The following is a 16,271-nucleotide window of genomic DNA, read 5'->3' as shown; positions in this document are numbered from 1 at the left end:
TCTAGATTACTATCTCTTTCTTTCCAATGTAATCATTTACTTGGTTCTCAGTTGGATTTGATTATTTCAACTGTCACTGGGGGGAAGGGAGTTTGTTTGACTCAGGATAAAAGACCTAAGGGTAAATCTAAAGTTTCTACAGTTTTCGTTCCTTTCGACAAAATAAGGAACATAAACCTAATCCTTCCCCCAAGGAATCTGGTTCCAATTGGAAACCTTGAAGTTGGAGTAAATCCAAACCATTTAAGAAACCAAAGCCAGCCCCCAAGTCTGCATGAAGGTGTGGCCCTCATTCCAGCTCATCTGGTAGGGGCAGATTAAGATTCTTCCAAGACATTTGGGCAGAGTCTGTCCAAAATCAATGGATTCAGAGTATTGTCTCTCAACGGTACCGAATAGGATTCAGCGTAAGACCTCCTGTGAGAAGATTTTTTTCTCTCACGCATCCCAGCAAATCCAGTAAAGGCTCAGGCTTTTCTGAAGTGTGTTTTAGACCTGGAACTTTCAGGGGTAATGATACCAGTTCAGGAACAGGGTCTGGGGTTTTATTCAAATCTATTCATAGTCCCAAAGAAAGCAAATTCATTCAGGCCAGTTCTGGATCTGAAAATTTTGAATCGTTATGTAAGAGTGCCAACTTTCAAAATGGTGACAATAAGGACTATTCTGCCTTTTGTTCAGCAAGGGCATTATATATTCCCGATAGACTTACAGGATGCATATCTTCATATTCCGATTCATCCAGACCGCTATCAGTTTCTGAGATTCTCTTTTCTAGACAAGCATTACCAATTTGTCGCTCTTCCATTTGGCCTAGTGACAGCTCCAATAATCTTTTCAAAGGTTCTCAGTGCCCTACTTTCTGTAATCAGAGAATGGGGTATTGCGGTGTTTCCTTATTTGGATGATATCTTGGTACTAGCTCAGTCTTTACATTCTGTAGAATTTCACACAAATCAACTAGTGTTGTTTCTTCAAAGACATGGTTGGAGGATCAATTTACCAAAAAGTTCCTTGATTCCTCAGACAAGGGTCACCTTTTTAGATTTCCAGATAGATTTAGTGTCCATGACTCTGTCTCTAACAGTCAAGAGACGATTAAAATTGGTTTCAGTTTGTCGGAATTTTCCGTCTCAATCATTCCCTTCAGTAGCTATGTGCATGGAAGTTTTAAGTCTCATAACTGCAGCATTGAATGTGATCCCCTTTGCTCATTTTCATATGAGACCTCTCCAGCTTTGTATGTTGAATCAATGGAGCAGGGATTATACAAAGATATCACAATTAATATTGTTAAATCACAATGTTCGACTCTCACTGACTTGGTGGTTAGATCTCCATCGTATAGTTCAAGGGGCCTCTTTGTTCGTCTAACCTGGACTGTGATCACAACAGATACAAGTCTTTCAGGTTGGGGAGCTGTCTGGGGGTCTCTGACAGCACAAGGGGTTTGGAAATCTCAAGAGGTGAGGTTACCAATCAATATTTTAGAACTCTGTGCTTTTTTTCAGGGCTCTTCAGGTTTGGCCTCTGTTGAAGAGAGAACCGTTCATTTGCTTTCAGACAGACAATATCACAATTGTGGCATATGTCAATCATCAGGGTGGGACTCTCAGTCCCCAAGCTATGAAAGAAGTATCTCAGATACTTGCTTGGACAGAATCCAGCTCCTGTCTAATTTCTGCGGTTCATATCCCAGGTGGTAGACAATTGGGAAGCGGATTTTCTCAGCCGTCAGACTTTACATCCGGGGGAGTGGTCGCTCCATCCAGATAAGTTTTCTCAGATTGTTCAGGTGTGGGGTCTTACAGAAATAGATCTGATGGCTTCCCATCTAAACAAGAAACTTTCCAGGTACCTGTCCAGGGATCCTCAGGCGGAGGTGGTGGATGCGTTAGCAGTTCCTTGGTGTTACCAACCTGCTTATATTTTCCCGCCTATAGTTCTTCTTCCAAGAGTGATTTCCAAGATCATCATGGAACAATCGTTTGTGTTGCTGGTAGCTCCAGCATGGCCTCACAGGTTTTGGTATGCGGATATTGTTCGGCTTTCCAGTTGCCAACCTTGCCCACTTCCTTTAAGACCAGACCTTCTGTCTCAAGGTCTGTTTTTTTCTATCAGGATCTCAAATCATTAAATTTAAAGGTATGGAAATTGAACACCTAGTGCTTAGTCATAGAGGTTTCTCTGACTCAGTAATTAATACTATGTTACATGCTCGTAAATCTGTTTCTAGGAAGATTTATTATCGAGTTTGGAAGACTTATTTTTTATATTGTTCTCATAAATTCTCCTGGCGTTTTTAGACTTCCTAGAATTTTACAGTTTCTTCAGGATGGTTTGGATAAAGGTTTGTCTGCAAGTTCCTTGAAGGGACACATCTCTGCTCTTTGTTTTATTTCACAGAAAGATTGCTAAGCTTCCTGATATTTACTGTTTTGTACAGGCTTTGGTCCGTATCAAGCCTGTCATTAATCTCACCTCCTTGGAGTCTTAATTTGGTTTTGAAGGCTTTACAGGCTCCTCCTACTTTCTTGCAAAGTGTTCCTTTTGGCAATCTCTTCTGCTAGAAGAGTTTCCAAATTATCTGCTTGCTCTTGTGAATCTCCTTTTTTGATTTTCCATCAGGATAAGGCGGTTTTGCGGACTTCATTTAAATTTCTACCTAAGGTTGTGAATTCTAACAACGTTGATAGAGAAATTGTTTCTTCTTTGTGTCCTAATCCTAAGAATTCTTTGGAGACATCCTTACATTCTTTGGATGTTGTAAGAGCTTTGAAATATGTTGAAGCTACTAAAGATTTCAGGAAGACTTCTAGTCTATTTGTTATCTTTTCTGCTTCTAGGAAAGGTCAGAAGGCTTCTGCCATTTCCTTGGCATCTTGGTTAAAGCTTTTGATTCATCAAGCTTATTTGGAGTCGGGTCAGGCCCCACCTCAGAGAATTACAGCTCATTATACTAGATCAGTCTCCACTTTGTGGGCTTTTAAGAATGAAGCTTCAGTTGATCAGATTTGCAAAGCAGCAATGTGGTCTTCTTTGCATACATTTACTAAATTCTACCGTTTTGATGTATTTTCTTCGGAAGCAGTTTTTGGTAGAAACTTTTTCAGGCAGCTGTTTCAGTTTGATTCCTCTGCTTATGTTTAAGTTTTTTTTCTTTTCATTTATGAGAATAAACTTATATTTTGGGTTGTGGATTAATTTTTTTCAGCTCAAAAGGTTATTATTTTTATCCCTATCTCTCTAGTGACGCTTCTGTGAAGTTCCACATCTTGGGTATTACTATGTAAGAACTTACCTGATAAATTAATTTCTTTTTAATGACACAAGTCCACGGATCATCTAATTACTATTGGGAACATCACTTCTGCCCAGCACCACAGCAAAGCTGTTAAATATCACCTCCCTTCCCTCCCATCCCAGTCATTCTCTTTGCCTACGTTAAGAGCAAGGAGGTGGTAAAGTTAGGTGTTTAAAATGATTCTTCAATCAAGAGTTTATTATTTTTAAGGTAGTACAAGATTGTGCTGCTTTGTCCTGTGGTGTAGCCGTAGTCTATATCAGTCTCTTCAGTAGAGTAGTGGTGGCTTTAGAGCAATGGGAACTTGTGGGACATAATTCTCACTGCGCCTCCCATACTGATGCTGCCCTAACTCTAAAAAACTGAGAAATCTTACTCAGTCCTTTCTTTTTTGTCACAGGTCCATGTGAGGGAGAGGACCTCTCAAACCTGGGATCTGCCTTGCTGTCAGGCAGAATGAGGTAAGTGCTGACTTTGATTTTCTGGGATAACGGCAGAAAAAGTTGGGCACATTACTTCATAGGAGGGACATATAAGGAAGCCTTTATTAAAAAATGGGCACTTTATATTGTAACACATACATTCTTGTTATGAGACACTATGGGGACAGCAGAGTCGCAGGCACTTCCTTGATAGAGATTTTTCCTGTACCAGACCGAGCTTCTGAGATCATTGATAAGGAGTGGGAGAGACCGGGTATCCCTTTTTCTCCATCTCCTATATTTAAAAAGATGTTTCCCATAGCCGACTTATGTAAAGGAGGCTTGGCAAACAGTCCCCTAGGTGTAAGGAGCTGTTTCCACCTTAGCTAAGAGAACTACTATACCCATAGAGGATAGTTGTGCTTTCAAAGATCCTATAGACAAAAAATTAGAGGGGTTACTCAAAAGATGTATATACACCAGGGCTTACAATGGCAGCCAGCTGTTTGCTTCATTAGTGCGGCGGCTTATTGGTTTGATGCGTTGTCTGATGCTATTAGGACAGAAACTCCCCTGGATGAAATCCAGGATAGGATAAAAGCTCTTAAATTGGCTAATTCCTTTATTACGGATGCTTCCCTTCAAGTTATCAAACTGGGAGAAAAGATTACAGGTTTCTCGGTTCTAGCTCGCAGAGCGATATGGATAAAACCTTGGTCTGCGGATGTATCCTCCAAATCTAAGCTTTTAGCGATTCCTTACAAGGGGAAGACCTTGTTTGGACTGGGCTTGATGGAAACAATCTCTGATATTACGTGAGGTAAGGGTCATATTCTCCCTCAGGATAAGAGAAACAAACAAAAGGGACAACAGAGTAATTTTCGTTCCTTTCGAAATTTCAAGGGAAATCCTTCCTCTTCCGTCTCCAAGCAGGAACAGTCTAAACCTTCATGGAGACCCAGTCAGTCTTGGAGTAAGGTAAAACAATCAAAGAAGCCTGAAAAAAAAACCCCCAAAGAACAGTTAATGCCTACGTCGTCGGTATTGGAAAGCGGTTATTGCAGTGATGCCTCGATATTGAGGCATCCTGCAAGAACACTTTTTCCCCATCTGATGCAGAGAGAGCCACTCTGTGGCCTTCTCTGCACCGGCCATCGATAGCCGCAATCATTGGTGGGTGGGAGCTGATGTGGGAGGCGGGTGGGCAGCCATCGATGGTTTGTTGCAGCACAAGGGGGGCGGGGACGCCGGGGGCGTGCACGGACGCGTCGGGCACATGCATTGGGAGGGAGGGGGGGTGGGGACGCCTGGGGCGTGCACGGACGCGTCGGTGGGCACATGCATGGGGAGGGAGCGGGTGAGAACCGCTATACTACGGAAAATTGTAGTCTCAAAAGTGGGAGAGAGGGGGGTTTAAAATAAAATGTCTTTAAGTGATCTGGGAGGGGGGTGGGGGGTTGATCTTTGAGGGCGGGAAGCTACACTACAGAAAAAAATAAAATATATATATTTTTTGTAAACTGGGTACTGGCAGACAGTTGCCAGTGCCCAATATTGCTCCTAATAAGAGGGGGAGGGTTAGAGAGCTGTTGGGGGGGGGGGGATCAGGGAGTTTGGGGGCTAAGGGGGGATCCTACACACCAGCATATGTATATATGCTAAAAAAATTAAATTAAAACATACCTTTTATTTTAGTATTGTCAGACTTTCTGCCAGTATTTAAGATGGCGGGGACAATTGTGGGGTGGGGAAGGGAAGAGAGCTGTTTGGGAGGTATCGGGGGTGTGATGTCAGGTGGGAGGCTGATCTCTACACTAAAGCTAAAATTAACCCTGCAAGCTCCCTACAAGCTACCTAATTAACCTCTTCACTGCTAGCCATAATACACATGTGATGCGCAGTGGCATTAAGCGGCCTTCTAATTACCAAAAAGCATTGCCAAAGCCATATACTGTATGTCTATTTCTGAACAAAGGGGATCCCAGCGAAGCATTTACAACCATTTGTGCCATAATTGCACAAGATGTAAATAATTTCAATGAGAAACCTAAAGTTTGTGAAAAGTGAACTTTTTATTTTATTTTATCGCATTTGACGGTTAAATGGTGGCATGAAATATACGAAAATGGGCCTAGATCAATACTTTGGGATGTCTTCTAAAAAAAAATATATATATATATATACATGTCAAGGGATATTCAGGGATTCCTGAAAGATATGTGTCCCAATGTAACGCGCTAATTTTTTTAAAAAAAGTGGCTTGGAAATAGCAAAGTGCTACTTGTATTTATTGCCCTATAACTTGCAAAAAAAGCAAAGAACATGTAAACATTGGGTATTTCTAAACTCAGGACAAAATTTAGAAACTATTTAGCATGGGTGTTTTTTGGTGGTTGTAGCTGTGTAACAGATTTTGGGGGTCAAAGTTAGAAAAAGTGTGGGGGTTTTTTCCATTTTTTTCCTCATATTTTTCTTTTTTTTTTTTATAGTAAATTTTAAGATATGATAAAAATAATGGTATCTTTAGAAAGGCCATTTAATGGCGAGAAAAACGGTATATAATGTGTGGGTACAGTAAATGAGTAAGTGGAAAATTACATCTAAACACAAACAACGCAAAAATGTAAAAATAGCCTTGGTTCCAAACGGACAGAAAAGTGCTGTGGTCATTAAGTGGTTAAACAAGGGGGACTTTAATCATGTTTATGTGGTTTTATCTGCTAATATGTAGTGATACTTGGGCTCATGGCTATTCGGACATAACGGCCTTATATTATCAGATTATGTGGTCCTAGGGATTGTCGCGTTTTTTTGGCTTACACGATGCACCTCGTGACCGGGTGTGGTCACGTTGTATTCCATTTCTGCACCTTGACCGAGTGGCGACGGAGGGAGTCTGTTAGTTGTCTGGTTCACGGGAGGTGGTGAGTGCCCCAGCCATTGGGTGGTGTAAGGTGCCTTTAGTGTTTGTCCATAATTACAATCTCCGAGTTATGGAGGATTCTGATTTTTTGGAGACGGATAATCTGCCCAGTTCCAAAAGCAGAACAGGGGCAGGGGTTTTACTCCAATCTGTTTGTGGTTCCCAAAAAAGAGGGAACCTTCAGACCAATCTTAGATCTCAAGATCCTAAACAAATTCCTCAGAGTCCCATCCTTCAAGATGGAGACCATTCGGACTATTTTACCAATGATCCAGGAGGGTCAATATATGACCACCGTGGATTTAAAGGATGCGTATCTTAACATCCCTATCCACAAAGATCATCACCAGTTCCTCAGGTTCGCCTTTCTGGACAAGCATTACCAGTTTGTGGCTCTTCCCTTCGGGTTGGCCACAGCTCCCAGAATTTTCACAAAAGTGCTAGCTTCCCTTCTGGCGGTTCTAAGGCCACGGGGCATAGCAGTGGCGCCCTATCTGGACGATATCCTGATTCAGGCGTCAACTTACCAACTAGCCAAATCTCACTCGGACATCGTGTTGGCTTTTCTAAGATCTCTTGGGTGGAAGGTGAACATAAAGAAGAGTTCACTTGTTCCTCTCACAAGAGTTCCATTTCTGGGAACTCTGATAGACTCGGTAGTCATGAAAAATTTTCTGACGGAGGTCAGAAAATCAAAGATCTTAACCACCTGCCGAGCACTTCATTCCATTCCTCGGCCGTCAGTGGCTCAGTGTATGGAGGTAATTGGACTAATGGTAGCGGCAATGGACATAGTTCAGTTTGCTCGCTTGCATCTCAGACCACTGCAACTATGCATGCTCAGACAGTGGAATGGGGACTATGCAAATTTATCTCCTCAAATAAATCTGGATCAGGAGACCAGAGACTCTCTTCTTTGGTGGTTGTCACAGGATCATCTGTCCCAGGGAATGTGTTTCCGCAGGCCAGCATGGGTCATAGTGACGACGGACGCCAGCCTATTAGGCTGGGGTGCAGTTTGGAATTCCCTGAAAGCACAGGGTGTGTGGACTCGGGAGGAGGCTCTCTTCCCGATAAATATTCTAGAACTGAGAGCGATATTCAACGCGCTTCAGACGTGGCCTCAGCTGGCTTCGGCCAGATTCATAAGATTCCAGTCGGACAATATCACGACTGTAGTATATATCAATCATCAGGGGGGAACAAAGAGTTCTCTAGCGATGATAGACGTTACCAAAATAATTTGATGGGCAGAGACTCACTCTTGCCATCTATCAGCAATCTATATCCCAGGAGTGGAGAACTGGGAAGCGGATTTTCTGAGTCGTCAGACTTTTCATCCGGGGGAGTGGGAACTCCATCCGGAGGTGTTTGCACAATTGTTTCATCAATGGGGCACACCAGAATTGGATCTGATGGCATCTCGTCAGAATGCCAAACTTCCTTGTTAAGGGTCCAGATCAAGGGATCCTCAAGCAGTACCTTGGTTGTTCAACCTGGCTTATGTGTTTCCACCATTTCCTCTCCTTCCTCGTCTGATTGCCAGAATCAAACAGGAAAGAGCTTCGGTGATTTTGATAGCACCTGCGTGGCCATGGTATGCCGACCTAGTGGACATGTCATCTCTACCACCGTGGACTCTGCCACTGAGACAGGACCTTCTCATTCAAGGTCCGTTCCAGCATCCAAATCTAGTTTCTCTGTGGCTGACTGCCTGGAGATTGAACGCTTGATTTTATTCAAGCGGGGATTCTCGGAGTCGGTCATAGATACCTTGATTCAGGCTCAAAAGCCTGTCACTAGGAAAATTTATCATAAGATATTGCGTAAATATCTTTACTGGTGCGAATCCAAAGGCTACCCATGGAGTAAGATCAGGATTCCTAGGATTTTGTCCTTTCTCCAAGAATGATTGGAGAAGGGCAATCAGCTAGTTCCCTAAAGGGACAGATATCTGCTTTATCAATTTTTTTTTTTTTTAATATTTATTTATAACCAGTAGTGTAAAGTACAAGCAAGAATATGTCATAAAATCAAACAACAATATGTTACTTGTTTTGCGCCACGCAGGGCCATTGATACAGTTTCACGTAAAATGAGGCAAAATATGTCAGAACAATATTTTCTTGTTGTGCACCACATAGAGCCAATAATAAGAATTTAAACAGAAATAGAGTACATGTTAGAACAAAAAGAAACATTTCGAATTATTTAACAATCTTATACTCTTGATTGTTCCTAAAAGCCCTACATTACTGCTTTATCAATTTTACTGCACAAACGTCTGGCAGATGTTCCAGACATTCAGTCGTTCTGTCAGGCTTTAGTTAGAATCAAGCCTGTGTTTAAACCTGTTGCTCCGCCATGGCGTTTGAATTTAGTTCTTAAAATTCTTTAAGGGGTTCTGTTTGAACCTATGCATTCCATAGATATTAAGCTTCTATCTTGGAAAGTTCTGTTTTTAGTTGCTATCTCTTCGGCTCGAAGAGTTTCTGAACTATCTGCATTGCAATGCGACTCGCCTTATCTTGTTTTCCATTCTGATAAGGTGGTTTTGCGTACCAAACCTGGATTCCTTCCTAAGGTTGTTACTAATAAGAATATTAATCAGGAAATTTTTGTTCCTTCCCTGTGTCCTAATCCTTCCTCTAAGGAGGAGCGTCTGTTGCACAACTTGGACGTGGTTCGCGCTTTGAAGTTTTACTTGCAAGCGACCAAAGATTTCCGTCAAACATCTTCTCTGTTTGTTGTCTATTCTGGAGAACGTAGAGGTCAAAAAGCTACGGCTACCTCTTTCTTTTTGGCTGAAAAGCATCATCTGTTTGGCATACGAGACTGCTGGACAGCAGCCTCCTGAAAGAATTACAGCTCACTCTACTAGAGCGGTGTCTTCCACATGGGCTTTTAAAAATGATGCTTCTGTTGAACAGATTTGTAAGGCTGCGACTTGGTCTTCACTTCATACCTTTTCCAAATTTTCCAAATTTGATACTTTTGCTTCTTCGGAGGCTATTTTTGGGAGAAAAGTTCTTCAAGCAGTGGTGCCTTCTGTTTAGCCATCTGTCTTGTCCCTTGTCATCCGTGTCCTGTAGCTTTGGTATTATATCCCACAAGTAAAGGATGAATCCGTGGACTCGTATCTTATAGAAGAAAAGTAAATTTATGCTTACCTGATAAATTGATTTCTTCTATGATACGACGAGTCCACAGCCCGCCCTGTCAATTTAAGACGGATTATATTTTTTTGATTTTAAACTTCAGTTACCTCTGCATCTTTTAGTTTCTCCTTTTTCTTTCTGTACCTGTGGTCGAATGACTGGGGGGGTGGAGTCAAGGGAGGAGCTATATAGACTGCTCTGCTGTGGTGCTCTTTGCCACTTCCTGTTAGCAGGAGGATAATATCCCACAAGTAAGGATGAATCCGTGAACTCGTCATATCATAGAAGAAATCAATTTATTAGGTAAGCATACATTTACTTTTTCTTCAGATGTAAAGAGTCCACAGCTGCATTTATTACTTTTGGGAAATAAGAACCTGGCCACCAGGAGGAGGCAAAGTCACACCAGCCAATGGCTTAAATACCCACTCCCCTCATCCCCCAGTCATTCTGCAGAGGAACAAGGAACAATAGAAGAAACAGGGTGAAAAGGTGCCAGAAAAATATAAGGACGCTCCACATAAAATTACGGGTGGGAAGCTTTGGACTATTTCCATCAGAAGAAAAGGAAATTATCAGGTAAGCATAATTTGTTTTTCTTCTTAAATGAAGAGAGTCCACAGCTGCATTCATTACTTTTGGTAAAAGAATACCCAAGCTATAGAGGACACTGAATGCCAAGATGGGAGGGAACATTAGGCAGCCCATACTGAGGGCACCAAGCCTGTACCTCTAGCCAACGAAAAATCCTGCTTTGTCCGAAGCCGAGAAAAAATTTCAAAGAAAAAGCCGCAGTGACACTGACTCGCAGCTAGTCCAGCAGCCAAACCAGAGACCGCAACATGGACTTGACTGAGCCGACAGTCCACCAAGAGACACCGTCGCCCATCAGACGGTCCCCCACCACTCATCCCTCACAATGAAGAGAAACCCAGCCGAAATCCTCAAGGGGACAAGGCAAAGGAGGACCGAGAAAACCGCAAGGTCCCTGAACACAAGAAAAAACACCTCCTAATGTGGGCCTCGCTCACAGAGACCCGAATGGACCCAACAGGGAAGGAGGCCACACCTATACCAAGTGAAACCTGGGATAATACCGGGCATGGAGACAGAAAAACATCTCCTCAACATCCTGCAAGCATGGACCGTGAAAAGCGTGTAAAAGCCCCAGGCGAAACCCCAAGCTTAGGAACACAGAGTCCATAACAGGACGGCCCAGAGGAAGCTTGCTAGGATAAGAAGCAGTCCTCAAGAAAGACAGACCGCATAAAGCAGCCCCTCGACAGAGGACACGCTCCAGACAATCTAAGCCACCGGACCTACTCACAAGTCCCTAAAAAAGGGGAACAAAAAACCTCCATCGAAGCCCCCCAAGAAGGAGTATACCTTCAGGACCCGAAGGAAGAGAAAACCCTCTCCTGTCAAAGGAGCAAGGAGAAAGGAAAATCCATCTCCTAGGAAACTGAGCTATCAGGATAAACTCAATAAGCGCACATATCCAGAAGAGACTGTGACCCATAGAACACTCGGGCATTCTGATCTGTAGACCCACACTCAGCTGGACCAACCCAGCCACAGGAATCCAATATAGGGAACAAAAGAATCCCGAAATTGTACAGGAACGAGCGTAAAGATGGTACAGCCATCTCCCCAGAGTACAAGTATAACTTGACTCTGAAAACAGACAAGGCCATAGACCTAAGGATCCATCCAAATAAGGCCCCACAGTCTGACTTGGAGCCAACAAGACCCCAGGTGGAACCAATTGCACTCTCCACTTCCCGACCAGGAGAAGCCCTAAGAAAGGACTCCATAGGAGGGAGAATATCCCCTTTAAGATAAAAAGGGGAAGAAGTTGGCAGGGCAAAAACTGTCCTCAAGGCCCAAAGCCACCAGCCAATTGGGAAGAAAAATCCCCAACACAAATATCCTAGAAAGGACCCCCCTACAGGTAGCTTTGCCAAACATAGGCACAGCCGACCCATTCTCTGTAGAGCAGAGAATCCACGGGTACACTGGCAAACTGACCAGTGGAATGCAACCTTAAGGCGCACCAGAAATTGGAATCCAACGCCAGCAGCTGGGTATCAACCCACAACCCTTGAGGCGCAAGCCACACAGCTAACCCCTAGATGACATGGGTTACTCTTGTAAAGAGTAAGAAATTCTCCTAAAACCAGGCCAACCCTGACCCGGTCAGGTAGACTGAGCAAGGACATAGCCCAAGTTCCCACTACCCAGGAACCAAACATCCCAACTGGCCAAAAAGCCAGAAAAGGGAAATTGACACATATCTAGAGAATCCGGATAGCGAGGAGAACTCAAAAGTCCTGACCAAAGGAAGGAACCACCCCTAGCCAAAGTCCAATGCTCCAAGGAGCAGGGCTAGAAGTCGTATGAAGGGACTTCTCAAAGCCTCAGGACAACAGAGAGGATACCTCGAGGTCCACAAACCCTACTAGCAGGGCCAGTCTCCCCATCACCTCCACATAGACAGAGGACACAGGGAAGAGAAAAGCGCTAAACCTTCCCAGCTCCGGGGAACCCGAGCTATGCAAAGTCCTCACAGGGATCAACCATCATCCGGAACACCGATCCCTAAAAGGAGATCTAACACACCCGGAGACATATAAGGAGACCCAAAGGCCTCATAACTCAGTCAGACCCTCACGTCCAAGAGTAAAATCTGTATCTAGATACACTAGAAACGGCTTACACATACACCCACAAGGGTGCCGAGAGCTGCAATAGGCTTCAAAATGCAAAACCTTCCGCATGCTGGACAGCTATCCATACAAACTGTAGGATCAAGTCCCAACAGGACCATCCACAGGCATAAAACTAAACTCCAAAGCACTCAAACAGTGGTGAAGGGGCCTAAACCCACCAACCCTCTCCCACATGGGGGAGGAATTCTAGGTTCAGAGTGACGCAGCTGAACACTCCCCTGCCCAGTCGTCTATGACTGAAGGCTATAAGGACTGAGACAGTCCTTCCCGCATCTCAAACCCACCCGTTCTTCTTAAATGCTTAGTGGAACATGAAAACAACCTGAGCACTCAGCGCTTCTACCAAACCAGCTCAGCAGAACAGCGCCACGTGTCTGAGCAGCCGCAAGACTAAACAAACCCGACAGGACCAGCCTGTACCAGGGGTCCTAACAGGCAAGCTGGAAAAACTTTCCCTCATAGGGGAAAACGAAACACATTTTAAACATAGGACTATCATGTTCAAACAACTTCCGCAGAAGTAACAAAGAGGATCAATCCCAGATGGTTCCCAAAGGAAACAAAACAAATAAGACATCCCATCGGATATAAATTATAAGGCAACCCGAAGGTTAACGCCCAAAAAAGACACGGGCCTACCCGTAGAACCAGCCAAACGGAGCCCCACAAATGCTGGGAAAGAACTCAAAACAAAGACAATAGATTACCTCATCCCCATATGTCTAACGAGTTGTACCATTCGGACCATCAGACTGAAAATTCCCATATCTATGAACTATAGGGTCATTCAGTGACACAATACGCGAAGGCACGCAATCTGGTACAGAAAAGCACAACACTCTGGAACAGAACCCTCAGGATATTGTGGAGGCCCACCCCAAGGCGGAATACCCGGGACAATCGCATCTATCGTTGCATCTATCATAAGGTGTGGAGGACCTACTTATCCTGGTGTGAGAAGCATGGATATCCTTGGTACAAGGTGACGGTATCCAGGATTCTGTCCTTTCTCCAGGATGGAATGGAGAAGGGGTTTGCCACCAGTTCCTTGAAGGGACAGATTTCGTCATAATCTGTTTTGTTACACAAGAGGCTTGCTGAGCTTCTGGATATTCAGTTTTTTGCTCAGGCCCTGTCTAGAATCAGTCCTGCTTTTAGACAGTCCGCTCCTCTTTGGAGCTTGAATTTGGTTCTGAGGGTGTTGCAGAGGGTTCCGTTTAATGCCAATAGAGTGCATAGGTCCAAAGGGACACTGAACCCAATATTTTTCTTTTGTGATTCAGATAGAGCATGCAATTTTAAGCAACTTTCTAATTTATTCCTATTATCAAATTTTCTTCATTCTCTTTGTATCTTTATTTCACCATTTTTGGTGAACAATCTGGGTTGTTCTTGCTGATTGGTGGATAAATTCATCCACCAATAACAAGTGCTCTCCATGGTCTGAACCAAAAAATAGCTTAGATGCCTTTTTCAAATAAAGATAGCAAGAGAATGAAGAAAAATTTAAAATAGAAGTAAATTAGAAAGTTGCTTAAAATTGCATGCTCTATCTGAATCACGAAAGAAAAAGTTTGGGTTCAGTGTCCCCTTTAAGATATTTTTTCCTGGAAAGTTCTTTCTGTTGGCTATTGCATCAGCTCTCTCTGAGCTGTCGGGCTTGCAATTTGAGCCTCCTTTTTTGGTATTTCACGCTGATAAGGCTGTTCTTAGCACTGGTTTGGGATTTCTTCCCAAAGTTGTGTCTAACCGTAATATCAATCAGGAAATAGTAGTTCCTTCTCTGTGTTGTAACCCCTCTTCTCCTAAGGAGAGGTTACTTCATAATTTGGACGTTGTTTCGAGCCTTGAAGTTTTATCTTCAGGCTACAAAGGATTTCAATCTACATCTCTTTTTGTGGTGTATGCAGGGAAGCGCCAGGGGCAAAAAGCCTCTTCAACTTCTTTGTCCTTTTGGTTAACGAGCATGATTTGCTTAGCCTATGAGACAGCGGGACATAAGCCTCCTCAGAGGATCACAGCTCATTCGACTAGAGCTGTGGCTTCATCTTGGGCCTTCAAGAATGAGGCCTCTATGAAGCAGATTTGTAAGGTCCTCCTTGCATACCTTTTACAAAATTTTACAAATTTGATGTTTTTGCTTCAGCGGAAACAGTTTTTGGGAGAAAGCTTTTACAGGCTGTGGTGCCCTCAGTTTAGGGTCCACCTTCTTTTGCCCTCCCGTTTTTCATTCAATGTGAGCTTGGGTGTTTGTTCCCACAAGTAATGAATGAAGCCGTGGAGTCTCCTCCTCTTTAGATGGAAAAAATAAATTATGCTTACCTGATAATTTTATTTCCATCGTGGGGAGGAGAGTCCCGTGACTCTGGTGAAAGGATCCAAATTTAGTTTTTGTTCTTCTGGCACCATTTATACCCTGATATTTCTCCTACTGTTCCTTGTTCCCTCAGCAGAATGACAGGGAGATGAGGGAAGTGGGGGGGAGGTATTTAAGCCTTTGGCTGGGGTGTCTTTGCCTCCTCCTGGTGGCCAGGTTCTGAATTCCCAAAAGTAATGAATGCAGCTGTGGACTCTCCTCCCCACGATGGAAATTAAATTATCAGATAACCATAATTTATGTTTTCAAAGCAGTTTCAATAAAGGTGTCAGAGGGGTTATTGAGCTTAGTGTAAAGGGTTCCCTACCATTTTTCTTTGTGTATTTCTGGTGTCCCTACATACCCTGCCATTACACACTATGGAACACACTGAATATGCCCCAACTGATATCAATGTCAACGCTTAGATTAATCATTTACTGATAACCCTCCCTGTACATACATTTGTGTTTTGCAAGTCTGTTCCACTATGTCAGGTCAGTCCACTCTGTTAGAGCTGTGTACCTCAAACTGTGCATGGAAATCTAACCTTTTAGCTGGTTTACCATTGCATATAGATATTTAAGATATTTTTATGTTAGAATGAAGTCCAGGCCTACTTTGAGAGGCCCCTTGCCAAGGAGGAAAACACTTGCATTGGTGGAGAGCTAATAAAGATAAATATTCCACCTTGACAAAACCCTACTTATGCATCTCAGGCACCTCAACACCATCTGAGCACCTCATCTCTGCTGCAGGCAACATAGCTTGCAACAAGAGAGCCAGCTTCAGCCAGGAGCATGTGGTTATGTTTACATTTTTGCATTGAAATGCAAAGTTTCTGAAAGAGTGAATAGCACAATGTTCTAAACAGTGATCATCTACCTCTTTCTATTTCTACCTCTTTTCAAACCGTTTGTGTTTTTGTTTTGCTTAATTTTACAACTGTCCTGCTGCTTAAAAATAGGACAAACATTTGTGTTAATGTAAAGTTTTTTTGTGTGTGTTTTTTTTTTATCTGATTAGTCGATTAATCGAAAAAATAATTGTCCGATTAATTGATGATGAAAATAATCGTTAGTTGCAGTCCTAATATGCTGTATGTACACAGAGGAGTAATCACTTATCCCTTATCAGATTTGATAACATCCCCTATGCAGGTGTTTTCCCAAAGACCTTTAGACGGCTGTATACTTCAGCACGTACTTATGTATAATCTACATTGTAGCCAATTGACTATAATATGTGCAATTATATGTTGTACTGAACATAATGACATATGGTGATATTATTTGTTATAACTATCTGTGCTATCAATACTTGTATAAGTACATTGAGCATTGTACTCCCATCATTGCCAAGGGATGTAAAGAGTTGTC

At 42.9% G+C, this 16,271-nt stretch overlaps 1 protein-coding gene across 3 annotated transcripts in view; it reads left to right on the top strand.

The window, feature by feature from the left end:
* Window positions 1-16,271, top strand: part of PPP2R3B (protein phosphatase 2 regulatory subunit B''beta) — a 470,846-nt gene that overhangs the window by 273,325 nt on the left and 181,250 nt on the right. The window lies entirely within an intron of this gene.

Source organism: Bombina bombina, chromosome 3 (assembly GCF_027579735.1).
Source record: "Bombina bombina isolate aBomBom1 chromosome 3, aBomBom1.pri, whole genome shotgun sequence".
NCBI classification, from domain to species: Eukaryota; Metazoa; Chordata; class Amphibia; order Anura; family Bombinatoridae; genus Bombina; species Bombina bombina.
The sequence above is the reverse complement of the archived record's forward strand: the minus strand, read 5'-3'. Positions and strand labels throughout refer to the sequence as shown.